This window comes from Phyllobates terribilis, unplaced genomic scaffold (assembly GCF_046119375.1).
Source record: "Phyllobates terribilis strain yellow unplaced genomic scaffold, ASM4611937v1 Scaffold_3__8_contigs__length_932513732, whole genome shotgun sequence".
NCBI classification, from domain to species: Eukaryota; Metazoa; Chordata; class Amphibia; order Anura; family Dendrobatidae; genus Phyllobates; species Phyllobates terribilis.
Window position 1 is genome coordinate 391,140,724 of NW_027362763.1, and position 13,484 is coordinate 391,154,207.

Consider the following 13,484-nt stretch of genomic DNA (forward strand, 5'->3'; position numbering starts at 1 on the left):
CTCCCAGATAACTTTGGAGTGCTTCACAGGACCCCCTTTGTGTGTCCTTTGTCTGGCCTTTCTTACCAACACTTCTGTCCGGCTGCCTCGGGCCTCCTCTTGGTAAACTTGGCGCCAGTTTCCCTGACCCTATGTGGTGCCTTCCTAGCGGGTGGAGCAAGGGGCTGCGCCACATAAAATGTCAGAGCCTCCGGTTTCTAGCTGAGGGTCGTTTCCTGCCTCCACTAGTTCGGGGACCGGTCTCCCCCTTTGGCCTGACCCCTCCACGCAGGTGGATTCGGGCGTGCGGTGGCGACTCGCCCGTCCGCACCCCTGGGATCCCTTCATTCCTCGTTCCTGGAGCCTTCTCCGCTCCTCTTCCTTCCTTCTCCCTCTTGCAGGCCTGGGCCTCTGTTACTAGGCCCGCCTCCGGAGCAGAGCTCATGCAGAGCCCCTGCTCCCTGCCACTTCTGCTCAGACTTCTCTGCACTGAACTAAGATGGTGCCCACCTTTTATACTCCCTTCTCAATGCACCCAGGAACTGCTTCCTCCCTGCTCCTGCACTGCAGGGTTCCCCTTCCTCAGTGTTCCCTCCCCCCACTCCAGCCAGGGACAGGGACTGTCGTGCCCATCTCAGGGGCATATTGGTCGCCCTGCCCCACGGCAATGTGGTGTAATGTATGCAGGTGTCGGGTCCTGATCCACACTCCATCCTTATCTGAGAGTGAGATATCACACCTCTGGGTGAGGTGCAATACGTCTGTAGCAACCGAGCCCTCGGTGCTACAGTTCCATTTATCTTCAGCCTAGGTGACGTATTGTGATACAGGGCCGTGATTTTGGCTATAAAAGGGTCCCCTAGACCCCTACCCCAAGCTTTTTAAGAGAATCATATATGGCGTGCCAGGAGACTCTATGGAATGCTTTCTCAGCATCCAACGAGAGTATCTACTTAAAAATTTTTAACTGCATCTAGCCCAGGAAATACTTTGTGCCTAGTAGCAGTGTCTGCTAGTCAGCGGATTATCCCGGCTGTTAAGCAAGCTACACCACCTGTAGTTTGGACACTTAATTTTTTCAAAGGAAATGCTTCGGGACCACGGGATACTCAGTGAAGAGCATCAGGAGGCACCCCAAGGCATAGGGGCTGGGACTGGCACTAGGATGCCTTGCGGTGGACAGCCGAGCTCGATCCTTATAAAAGCTTTTTAACTGCAGCAGCTTTAGTGGACGCTACTGGAGCTGGAATTACGCGGCTGCTGGCATGAGACTTGCCCTCCAATAGATCCTTGTAAATGGATTTAAAGTGTATTCATTCAAATTAGAGGGACAATTTAAATTAAAAAGCTTAGAGCTGCCTCCACCACAGGGGGGCTCTCTCGACCCACCAGCGGACAGGCACCAGTATTGGGAGAGGGGGGCTGGCCGTCAGGGTTCACCGCGGCTCTGGCACAAACCCGGCGACACGGAGGTGGCACGGGCAGGAGCGGACTGGCCGTCTCGGCTTCTCACTTTTTGGATTTTAGAAGGGCATGACATGCCTATATCTGTGTCTCCCCCTCCTTTTACTCCTCCACCTCTTTTCTTTTCGCATGACTATATGTACTTGTCACTTTTCCATGTGTTAGTTGTGTCTTCTGAGCAGTTTGTCAGCTTTTGGACACCTTTGAAGGTGTTTTCTATGTGTTTCTATGTGTTTTTGTTTGCCTGCCATTGGTTTTAACGGTGTTCGAAGGTGTTCGACGAACAGTTCGACGAACAGTTCGGCGAACACACGGGTGTTCGACGAACCGAACCGAACTCGAACACTACGTGGGTGGCTCAACACTAATCCTAACCTCTGCTCTGTAAAGCCCCTGTCTCACATAGCGAGATCGCTAGCGAGATCGCTGCTGTGTCACGGTTTTTGTCGCTGTGTGTGACACTTTGCAACGATCAGGCCCCTGCTGTGAGGTCGCTGATCGCTGCAAAGTGTCCTGGACCATTTTTTGGTCGCTGCTCTCCTGCTGGTCTGCACACATCGCTGTGTGTGACCAGCGGGAGCAGCGATGAGGCTGGTAACCATGATAAACATCAGGTTACTAGGGGCAAAAGCGCACCTAGTAACCCGTTGTTTATCATGGTTACGAGCCGGCTAAAGTGAGCGGTAACCTCCCGCTCACTGTAGCAGAGTGGTAACCATGATAAACAACAGGTTACTAGGAGCAAGTGTGCCCCTAGTAACCCGATGTTTACCATAATTACCTGCCTGCTCCTGCTTCAGCAGGCTCGTAACCAGGAGCAGGACATCGTGGAAAGATTCTTTCCATGATGTCGCTGCTCCCCTGATCGTTGGTGAGCCTGCCTGTTTGACAGCTCACCAACGACCACATAACGACGCAGCAACGATCCCTGACAGGTCGTATCATTGTCGGGATCGCTGCAGCGTCGCTAAGTGTGACGGGGCCTTAACACTTATCTAACACACCAAGACAAGGGGGAGAGTTCCTGGAGGCTAAGGATCAACCATCTGAGTGTGCTGGCAGGCAGAATGACCCAAAAAAGGCAGAAAGATCCTGGGGCCACGGTAAGCACTCAGAATCAAGATGGAGCCAATGCCAAGGCAGAGGCTGCACAAGCTAATGCAGCTCTTGTAAAGAGCCTTGAAGTAGCTGCTAAATTGGAGTGGTTTGATCACTTGGAGAGTGAGGCTGCTAATATGCTGCAGACTGCCAGCATGCTAAGTAACTGTCACGGGTGACAGACAGTCAGGTGACAGACAGTCGTCCTGTAGTTGGTTTCAGGAGATCTCTACATTTGGCATTACAGACATCTTCTTAGAGGCTGTCTCTAGGACCCAGCGACTACCTCCCTCTGGCTAATTAACTCCCTGGCCTGGGAGTATAAATACCTGGTGTGTTCTAGAGGGAGGTGTCGGTGATATTCATTATTCCTTGTGAAGGTTTAGCAAGAGCAGTACTTTGTCCTCTCTGGAGCTGGAGGCCGAGTTCTCATTTGTCTGGAGTCATCTAAAGCTAAGCATTTTTCCCCTGTTTGTCCTTCCTTGTTGTCTATAGTGTTTAGTGCAGATCGACTAGAGCTCATCTCCTCCCTTCCCTAGCTTCCCAAATGCCAGGGAAAAACAGGGCGAGGCACGCGTGCGGCGATTGGTGAAGAGCCAATACAGGGATGTTAGGGGAGACAGGGTTACACTAGATCAACTTAGGAGGTCTCCACTTTCCCCCCTTTCCCTAGAGTCTGGGCTCCCTTTCCCTCTTCCCTTTGTCTTCCCTAAGTCTTTCCCACACCTTTCGTGACAGTAACCCTGCTGATGACAAACTTTCAGAGGAGGAGGGGGAGGATCAACTGCTCCCAGCAGAGCCTGCAGTGTCTGACAAGCTAGGGAAAAACTCTATGCAGCAAGCTGAGGGGAATGGCTAATCACCAGAACCCACTATTAAAGATGTATTTGCAGTGGTATCCTTTTGTAAAGCCGCATTAAGTACCCTGACTCAGCGAATGAGTGACATTAAAGAGGACATTTCTAATATCAAAGAAGATCTTAAAACAGTAACAGGAAGGACAAGTGCAGTGGAAGATAGAGTGGGCACAAATGAGGATGACATTCTCAACGTTAAGAGGATCCAGGAGGGGACAGTCCAGCGTATTTCTGAATTGATTGCTAAAACAGACAACCTTGAAAATCGCCTGAGAAGGAATAATTTGAGAATAATAGGAATTCCCAAAAAAACAGAAGGGAACGCTCAAATAGAAGTCACTGAAAACTGGCTTAAAAACAAATTTGGCGTAGAAGTCCTGTCTGCACTGTTTGCAGTGGAGAGAGCCCACCGGATCCCTTCCAGACCCCTGACACCAGGTCACCCTCCTAGACCAATGCTGACAAAAATTCTGCACTTTAGGGATCGAGACACTATACTGAGGAAGGCCAGGGATATGACTGATCTGTCGATTAATGGACATAAGATCTCCATCTTTCCAGATTATTCCACTGATGTGCAAAAACAAATGATAAAATTCTCGGAGGTTAAAATACGCCTAAGGAACGCCACCTGAAGCAGCTGAGTAGTTAAGAGAGTGGTGGAAGAAGATGTAGCAGTACTGCGGGTTCATGCTTATGATTTTATATAGTAGATACTCCTGATGGGGGTGGTTATCAGACTTGAAGTTATTATATGTTGGCATATGCAACAGATTAGGACTTATTATAAGTGAAAGGAGGACTTTATACTAACCAGACAGTAGATGGCGATAGTGTGTAAAGTTATATGCTTGCTGTAATGTGGGGAGGGAAGCTCTCAATTGTTGGTTGTTTTTACTTCCTGTGTTTTTTTTTCTCCTGTATGTGTTATGTCAGCAGCACACGGACTGTGTGACACTGAATTGTATCTCATGTTTATCCAGTATGAAGTAAATACTGTTTACTCAAGATATCTTGCTGATTGAAGCTCTCTTAAGTACAGTGGTGACTGTAAGAAGATGCACTCTGTGACAGGTTATGGGCCCAGACACTACAGGCCCAGACACTACAAGCCCAGGCAGCAGGATCCCGATTTATAACCCCAGATAACGGAGCACACAGATAAGCTCCATAAACAGAAGGAAATAAATCCAGATACAGAGTGACAAAGGAATTCATGATCCCAGGAGCTGGATATAATTGCAGAGAATTCAACACAGGCAGGACTTACAGGAACTATCAGCAAGAAAAAAAACAGGAGAATATCTTCAGTACAACTCTCTAAACATGTAAGACTATATAAAGATGATGAGTAACACAGAACTGAAATTCACAGTAGCTAAACTAAATAGTGAAAATTATCAGTTATGGAAATTCAAAGTAGAGATGTTGTTATCTAAGGATGATTTATGGGAAGCAATTGTTACAGAAAGACCAGATCAAGATAATCAGACATAGGATAAGAAGAATAGACAAGCGAGAGCCACCATTAGCTTATTAGTGGATGTTGCTCAATTAATACATATAAGAAATGAAGAAACAGCGAAAGGAATGTGGGAAGCATTAAGAAAACTGTATGAAAGACCTAGCTTGAATCACAAGTTATTTTTATTAAGAAATCTTTACAGTATGAGACTGAGTGCAAATGACGACATGCAGAAGCACATATTCTCAATGATGGAAGTGATATCACAGCTAAGATCTATTGTTGAAGACATTAAAGAAAGTCATGTAGCAGCTATATTATTGTGCAGTTTACCAGATTCGTATACAGCCTTGATAAATGCCCTTGAGACAAGACCAGAAACTGACATTACATTAGATTTTTTGAAAACAAGACTAATAAATGAATATCAGAGAAGAAAAGAACAAAGAAATGATTCTTCTACTGAAAAGGACAGTGAAAACGCTCTTAAAGCTACAGAATTTAAAAAACCCTACAATAAAGAGACAAGAGAATGCTTCAGATGTAAGAAAAAAGGTAATTTAAAGAAAGACTGTACCATATGGAAAGCAGAACAACAAAAATTACAACATAAAAAGCATACACAGAAAGTAAAAAACACAATTTCCGATTCATGTGAGAATAATTGGAATGGCACATTTAAAGTAACAGACAAGAAATCATCACTTGGTTGGTTTATTGATTTAGGAGCAATGAGTCATATGACAAGTGACAAGAATTTCTTTACTGATCTTGATTTAGATAAGAAAGAAGCCATTTATCTTGCAGGTGGAAGCAAAATAACGGCAGAAGGTATCGGACAAGGTATGCTAAATTGTTCAAACAAGTTTGGACAAGATTCAAAGATACTTGTACAGGATGTGTTGTATGTTCCAAAATTGGAAGGCGGATTATTATCTGTGAAATGTTTAACAGCAAAAGGACTTACAGTAAAATTCAAAGACAATGAGTGTGCAATTATTGCAGGAAACAAGGTGATAACCAAAGTCAAGGCAGATGAACAATTATATCATTTTGACACACCAAAGGAACAGATGAAGGTATGTACACATGATCACAAAAACTGTATTCACATGTGGCATAGACGTCTAGGACATAGACACCCTGACAGCATAAGGGAACTACAGAGAAAAGAATTGACAAAAGATTTAAAGATATCAGATTGCTCAATTACCATAAGATGTGAATGTTGTATAAAATCCAAAGCCACAAGGATATCTATTCCAAAAGAAAGTGAGATGAAAAGCGAAAGACCACTTGATTTGGTGCATAATGACATATGTGGACCCATGAAAGTGACTACATCAGGAGGCAATAGATACATGTTGATTTTTATAGACCACGACTCAAGATACACAGTCACATACTTAATTAAGAACAAAGATGAAGTTTTTGATAAACTTGTAGACTATGTAACAAGATCAAGTAACAAATTTCAAAGGAAGCCAATTGTCATCAGAAGTGATAATGGAGGTGAATTTACAGGTCACAGAATAGAAGACTACTTAAGACAAAATGGAATAGAACACCAGAAAACTGTTCCATGCACACCTGAACAAAATGGAGTATCAGAAAGGAAAAACAGAACTCTAACAGAAATGATAAGATGTATGCTGACGGATTCCAAACTACCAGAGAATTATTGGGGTGAGGCAGCAATAACAGCTACATATCTACAGAACCGACTTTTTTCCAGAAAACTGACGAAAACTCCATATGAACTGTGACAAGGTATGAAACCAAGTGTCAATCATTTAAAAGTTTTTGGATGTAAAGTTTTTATATTCATTCCAACAGAAAAACGTTCCAAACTTCAAAACAGATCCATGGAAGGAATATTTGTTGGATATAGTGAAAATTGTAAAGGATATAGAATCCTAGATCCCAAAACAGACAGAGTTACGGTGAGTAACAGTGTGACATTCATTGAAGATTTAAATGAAGACATTATGATTTCAGTTGAAACAAAAAATGAGAAAAACAATAATGACAAAACTGAAGAAATATCTGATGAGAAAGAAGTAGAAATCAATGAAGAACAAAATACTGAAAGTGAAGAATCACAACTACAAACAGACACAGAACCAAGACGTTCAATGAGAGAGAACAAAGGAAAACCACCAAAACGTCTCTCATACAAGACAAGCATAAGAAAAATCTATGAGCCTACCTCTTGAGAAGACATATCTAAACTTCCTGAAGAAGAAGCTAATAAATGGATAGAAGCAACAGAAACAGAAATTAAATCCATGCATGATTCAAATACATGGACACTAACAGATTTGCCAGAAGGAAGAAAAGCCGTAGGATGTAAATCGATTTTTAAAGTAAAATACCAAACAGATGGCACAGCTGAAAGATACCGAGCAAGACTTATAGCTAAAGGGTATTCTCAAAAATATGGAGAAGACTATGATGAGACATTTGCTCCAGTTGTCAAACACACTACAATAAGAACTTTACTTACAGTTGCAGCAATGAAACAGATGGAACTGAGACATCTGGATGTAAAGACAGCTTTTTTTTTAATGGAGATTTAACAGAAGACATTTACATGGAACAATCTCCAGGATTCAAAGATAAAAGAAATCCAAACAAGGTTTGCAAACTACAGAAAAGCATATATGGTTTAAAGCAAGCAGCTAAAGCGTGGAATGACAAAATCACAGAAGTACTTACAAATGAAAAATTTCAAAGAAGCAAAGCTGATCCATGCTTGTACACAAAAAGGCTGATTAATAGATGGATTTATGTACTCATATATGTAGACGACATTTTGATTTGTTTTAAACAAGAAAGGGATAAAGAAAACATTCTAAAAATCCTGAAGCAACATTTCGAAATCAAAGACTGGGGAAATGTGAAACAGTACCTAGGAATACAGGTAGAAAGAGAAGAAGACGGAAGTTACCTACTGAATCAAAATCACATGATTCAAGACATAACACAAAAATTTGGATTAAAGGATGTAAAAACAGTAAAGTCTCCAATGGAAACTAATTATCTCAAAGAGATGAACAGTGAAAAAAATATGCTACCAAATAATGAAGAATACAGAACAGCAATAGGAAAACTACTGTATCTAGCGACCGTTACAAGACCAGACATCACAGCAGCAGTAGGAATCCTGAGTAGAAAGGTATCAAAACCAAATAAAGCTGATTGGAATGCCATGAAGAGAGTAATGCGTTATTTGAAAGGAACTAGCAATGTTAAGCTGAAATTACCCACAAGTGATAATTGCATTTTAACAGGATATGTTGATGCAGATTGGGCTGGAGATCCAACTGACAGAAGATCTACCAGTGGACATATTTTTTTTCTCTCAGGTGGACCAATAAGTTGGACAAGTAAGAAACAGTCAATTGTGACACTGACAAGTGATGATTGCATTTTAACTGGATATGTTGATGCAGATTGGGCTGGAGATCCAACTGACAGAAGATCTACCAGTGGACATATTTTTTTTCTCTCAGGTGGACCAATAAGTTGGACAAGTAAGAAACTGTCAATTGTGACACTGTCTTCAACAGAAGCAGAATATGTTGCCGCAGCACATGCGAGTCAAGAAGTACTGTGGTTAAGACATTTGTTGACAGAATTAGGACAACAACAGTTGGAACCAACAAAACTGAAAGAGGACAATCAAGGATGTCTTGTTTTTGCTCAGATGGAAAGAATTCAATCCAAGAACCAAGCATATTGATGTGAAATATCATTTCTTGAGCGATCATCAGGAACAAGGAGTCTTGAAGTTAGAGTATTTTCCTACTGAAGAAATGACAGCAGACATCTTCACGGAGGCGTTGAATGCTGATAAACACCAGAGACTAATAAAAAAGTTGGGTTTGATTGAATAAGTCCTTACTGTTGAGAAAGGGTGTTGGCATATGCAACAGATTAGGACTTATTATAAGTGAAAGGAGGACTTTATACTAACCAGACAGCAGATGGCGATAGTGTGAAAGTTATATGCTTGCTGTAATGTGGGGAAGGAAGCTCTCAATTGTTGGTTGTTTTTACTTCCTGTGGTTTTTTTTCTCCTTTATGTGTTATGTCAGCAGCACACGAACTGTGTGACACTGAATTGTATCTCATGTTTATCCAGTATTAAGTAAATACTGTTTACTCAAGATATCTTGCTGATTGAAGCTCTCGTAAGTACAGTGGTGACTGTAAGAAGATGCACTCTGCGACATTATAATGGTTTTCTTTTCCCTTCCTACTACTTGATTTAGGTTGGTGTGGTACAATATAATGAAACATATGCAGAGATAGATTTAATCCCTTAAAGACCCTGGGATTTTCCGTTCTTGCATTTTCATTTTTTGCTCCCCTTGTTCCCAGAGCCATAGCGTTTTTATTTTTTGGTCAATATGGCCGTGTGAGGGCTTATTTTTTGCCGGACAAGATGTACTTTTGAACAACATTACTGGTTTACCATATCGTGTATGGGAAAACGGGAAAAAAATTCCAAGCGTGGTGAAATTGCAAAAAAAGTGCAATACCACAGATGTTTTTTTTTTTTTTTCATTACCACGTTCACTGAATGCTAAAACTGACCTGCCATTCTTATTCTCCAGGTCATTACAAGTTTGTAGATACCAAACATGCATAGGTTCTTTTTTACTTAAGTGGTGAAAAAAAAATCAAAATTTTGCTAAAAAAAAAAAAAAATGGCGGCATTTTCCGAGACTCGTAGCGTCTCCATTTTTCTCAATCTGGGGCCAGGTGAGGGCTTATTTTTTGTGCGTCGAGCTGACGTTTTTATTGATACCATTTTGGGGTAGATCTGATGTTTTAATCGCCCGTTATTGCATTTTATTGCAATGTTGCGACGACCAAAAAATGTAATTCTGGCATTTAGGATTTTTTTCTCGTTACGCCGTTTACCGATTGGATTAATTCTTTTTTTATATTGATAGATCGCGCGATTTTGAATGCGGCGATACCAAATATGTGTATGTAGTTTTTTTTTTATTATTTTGTTTTGAATGGGGCGAAAGGGGGGTGATTTAAACTTTTATATTTTTTTAATTTTTTTCATATTTTTAAAAACATTTTTTTACACTTTTTGCTTGCTTCTATAGTCTCCATCGGAGACTAAAAGCAGCAACTGTCCGATTGCCTCTGCTACATAGAGGTGATGAACAGATCACCTCAATGTAGCAGAAATGCTATTGTGCTATGAGCGCCGACCACTAGGTGGCGCTTATAGCGATCATTACATGACAACCACTGGGGTCTGCTGCAGACCCAGGGTTGTCATGCCCACCCATCAGTGACCCCCGATCACGTGATGGGGTCACCGATGGGCGGGGTAAGTGACGCACTTCTGGCGCGGCGCTGTTAAATGCCGCTGTCAGAGATTGACAGCAGCATTTAACTGGTTAACAGCCGCGGGTGGATCACGATTCCACCCCTGGCTGTTGCAGGCACATGTCATTCGTAATAATCAGCTAACATGTGCTCAGTTCAGTGCTGGCTCACCGCCGGAGCCCTCACTGAACCAGGGGTGATGGCCTGTGGTGTACTAATACGCCCCAGGCTTGAAAGTGGTTAATGGCTGAAAGTTTACCTGAGTTCTAACTGTGTTAATGTTTGCTGTCCTGCTAATTGCAATAGGCGCATTCTCGCCTACTCTCTGGCAAGAGAGGAAAACAATACTCCACTGTTTGGGGGGTGAGTGATGGAAGAAGGAAAGAAGGTTACTTGTTATGGATCGGGGGCAATCACAGGATGAGTCCTTGAGGTACTGGCATATAGAAAAGGCACAATGTAATGGCATTCACAACAAGATCCTAAGTATAATATTTGATCCTAGCAATAATGTCTGGAGCAATTGAGATTCTAAACTGGAATGTCAGGGGTCTTTCAGATGGGACAAAACGAGCAGTGATCCTTCAATATATTCAATCACAAAATGCCTCCATAGTATGCTTGCAAGAAACACACCTCATAAAAGGGAAGATTTATACTTTGAAGAAGAGATGGATGCAGGCGAGTTATCACTCCATCTTCTCGTCATATTCTAGGGGAGTCTCTATAATGATTCACGCTTCCGTTTATCTCCGCTCTTGATTATTGGAGATGTTAAAAACATTATGGACTCCCAGTGGGATAAAGGGAAACATGACCCCATTAGGAAAGAAGGAAACATAACACCTTTCGGGTCCTTCATTAAAGAGGTTGCGCTGGCAGATTTATGGAGAAATAGATTTCCTGATACCTATCAATACTCATGTTATTCAACAACACATAATTCCTTGTGACGCATAGATCTGGTGCTGGGGATTATGGCTATGGATCTCCTTGTGGGAGATGTTCAATACTTGCCTAGAGTTATCTCGGATCACAGTCCTCTTCGGGTTTCACTCAAATTGAGCATAAACTTACCTAGGCTCTGGAAATTAAATCAGTTCTGGCTACAGATCAGAAATGTAGAAAAAGTGGCCGCAGACCTCAAAGAGTTTTTCAAAATTACTAATGGAACAGCATTTACTCCAATGGTCTGTGAGTCTATGAAGGACTACCTGAGAGGGATATTTATTAGAGAAATAACTAGGAACAAAATGAAAATTAAAAAAGCAAACCAGGCAATATTTCAGGAACTCATGCAGGCTGAAATTAACGTGATAGATGATCCTACACCTGATGCTCAAAGAAGTCCCTGGCTACACGGACGTTATTGCAAAAAGCTGAGAGGAAAAGAGCCTTTCAGGGAATCACCTTTTTTGAAGAAGGTGAAAGAGTAGGGCATTTACTATCTCTTGTTTCTGCAGAGCAAAGGGATCTATCCCATGTTTACAAACTTCGCTCTCAAAATGCGGATTGGGCAGAGTGAGTCTACGGTTGAGATTCTGGAGGTTCTGCTTTCATTTTACGAGACATTATACTCTTCAAAGGTTAGACCCCCGGAAGAAGAAATGTTGAATTTCTTAGAAATGGCAAGGTGGCCCACATTGTCTGAAGATAAGAGGAGGACTTTGTATGGTCCCCTGTCACTGGAGGAACTAGAAAAGGCTCTAACTTCTATGCCGGGTGGTAAAGCTCCAGGCGTAGATGGCCTCCCTGTGGAGGTGTATAAATAGTTTAACATAATATTACTCCCAAATTTGCTACAGCTATACAATCACTCCCTTGCAGTGAGTTCGTTACCACCTTCCATGAGAGAGGCATTTATTACTATTATCTCTAAAAAATGGAAAGATCCTCAGCTCCCTGAGTAAAATAGACCTATTTATTGACGATGGATATCAAAATATTGTCTAATAGGTTGTCAAGAATTCTATCTAAAGTGATACATCCAGACCAAACTGGCTTTATGGCCAACAAATTCACAGCAATTAATATGCGCCGCCTCTTTTTGAATATGCAGCTTCCAGTAGATAACATTGGGCATAGAGCGGTGCTGTCATTGGATGCAGTAAAGGCATTCGATAGCATAGAGTGGAACTTTCTCTGGGAGGTGTTGAAGAAAATGTGGTTCGGACCCACGTTTATATCATGGGTACAGTTGCTATTCTCCCCCCATACAGCTAAAATCAAAGCAAACGGTGAGCTGTCTCAAAGCTTCAGATTATATAGAGGCACAAGATGGGGTGCTCTCTGTCCCCATTATTGTTTGCCATTGCAATAGAACCCTTAGTGGCAGTAGTGGGGAATTCTTCTGAAGTTAGAGGATTTCAATATGGGAACATAGAAGAGACGATTGCATTGTATGTGGACGACCTTCTGCTATTTCTGGGAGACTATGGTAGATCCCTGAATAGTGTAATGGATATACTTAAACAGTTTGGGCGGTTGTCAGGTCTGACTATTAACTGGGATAAATCTGTACTATTCCCCTTAGATGGCCCGGTAAACCGTTCAGACATTCAGCATACTCAGATAGAGGTGGTTTCCCAGTTCAAGTATTTGGGGTTGATAATATCGTCCCCTCTTAGAGATTATGAAAATCAGAATCTACTGCCTCCTCTAGACAAAATTAAGTGCAAAATAACGGCATGGTGTAAACTCCAACTCTCTGTGGTGGGCAGGTTAAATCTTATTAAGATGGTGTTAATGCCTCAGATTTTATATATTCTACATAATGCTCCCATTTGGCTCCCGCTATCTAGATTCCATAAGATAAACACGCTTTTCAGAGATTTGATCTGGCGTAAAGGGCAATCCAGAATAAGACTAGAAACTTTGCAGAGTCCAAAAGATGACGGTGGCCTGGCACTGCCCAATGCATGGTTATATTTACAGCGGCTCAATGCCAACACATGAAGGGATGGAAATAAAATGACACGGGCAGTTCGGTCTGCAAAATTATTCAAAATACTGTGAGACAGGGGCACCTTGTGGAAAGCTTGAAGGCAGGCAGGTTTGGGGGTCTCTCAGTATACCCTACTTTGGACTTAGTTTCCAAGGTTTGGTTTAAAGTCAAACAAATAAGAGAGGTTGAACACTTATCAATGTACACACCTATTTGGACTTACTTTCAGAATTTGCCAAACTAACTGAGTTCGGGAACTGGAAGAATATGGGTATACAGTACGTTCACCAAGTGATCGGCAATGAGGGGCTTAAATCCT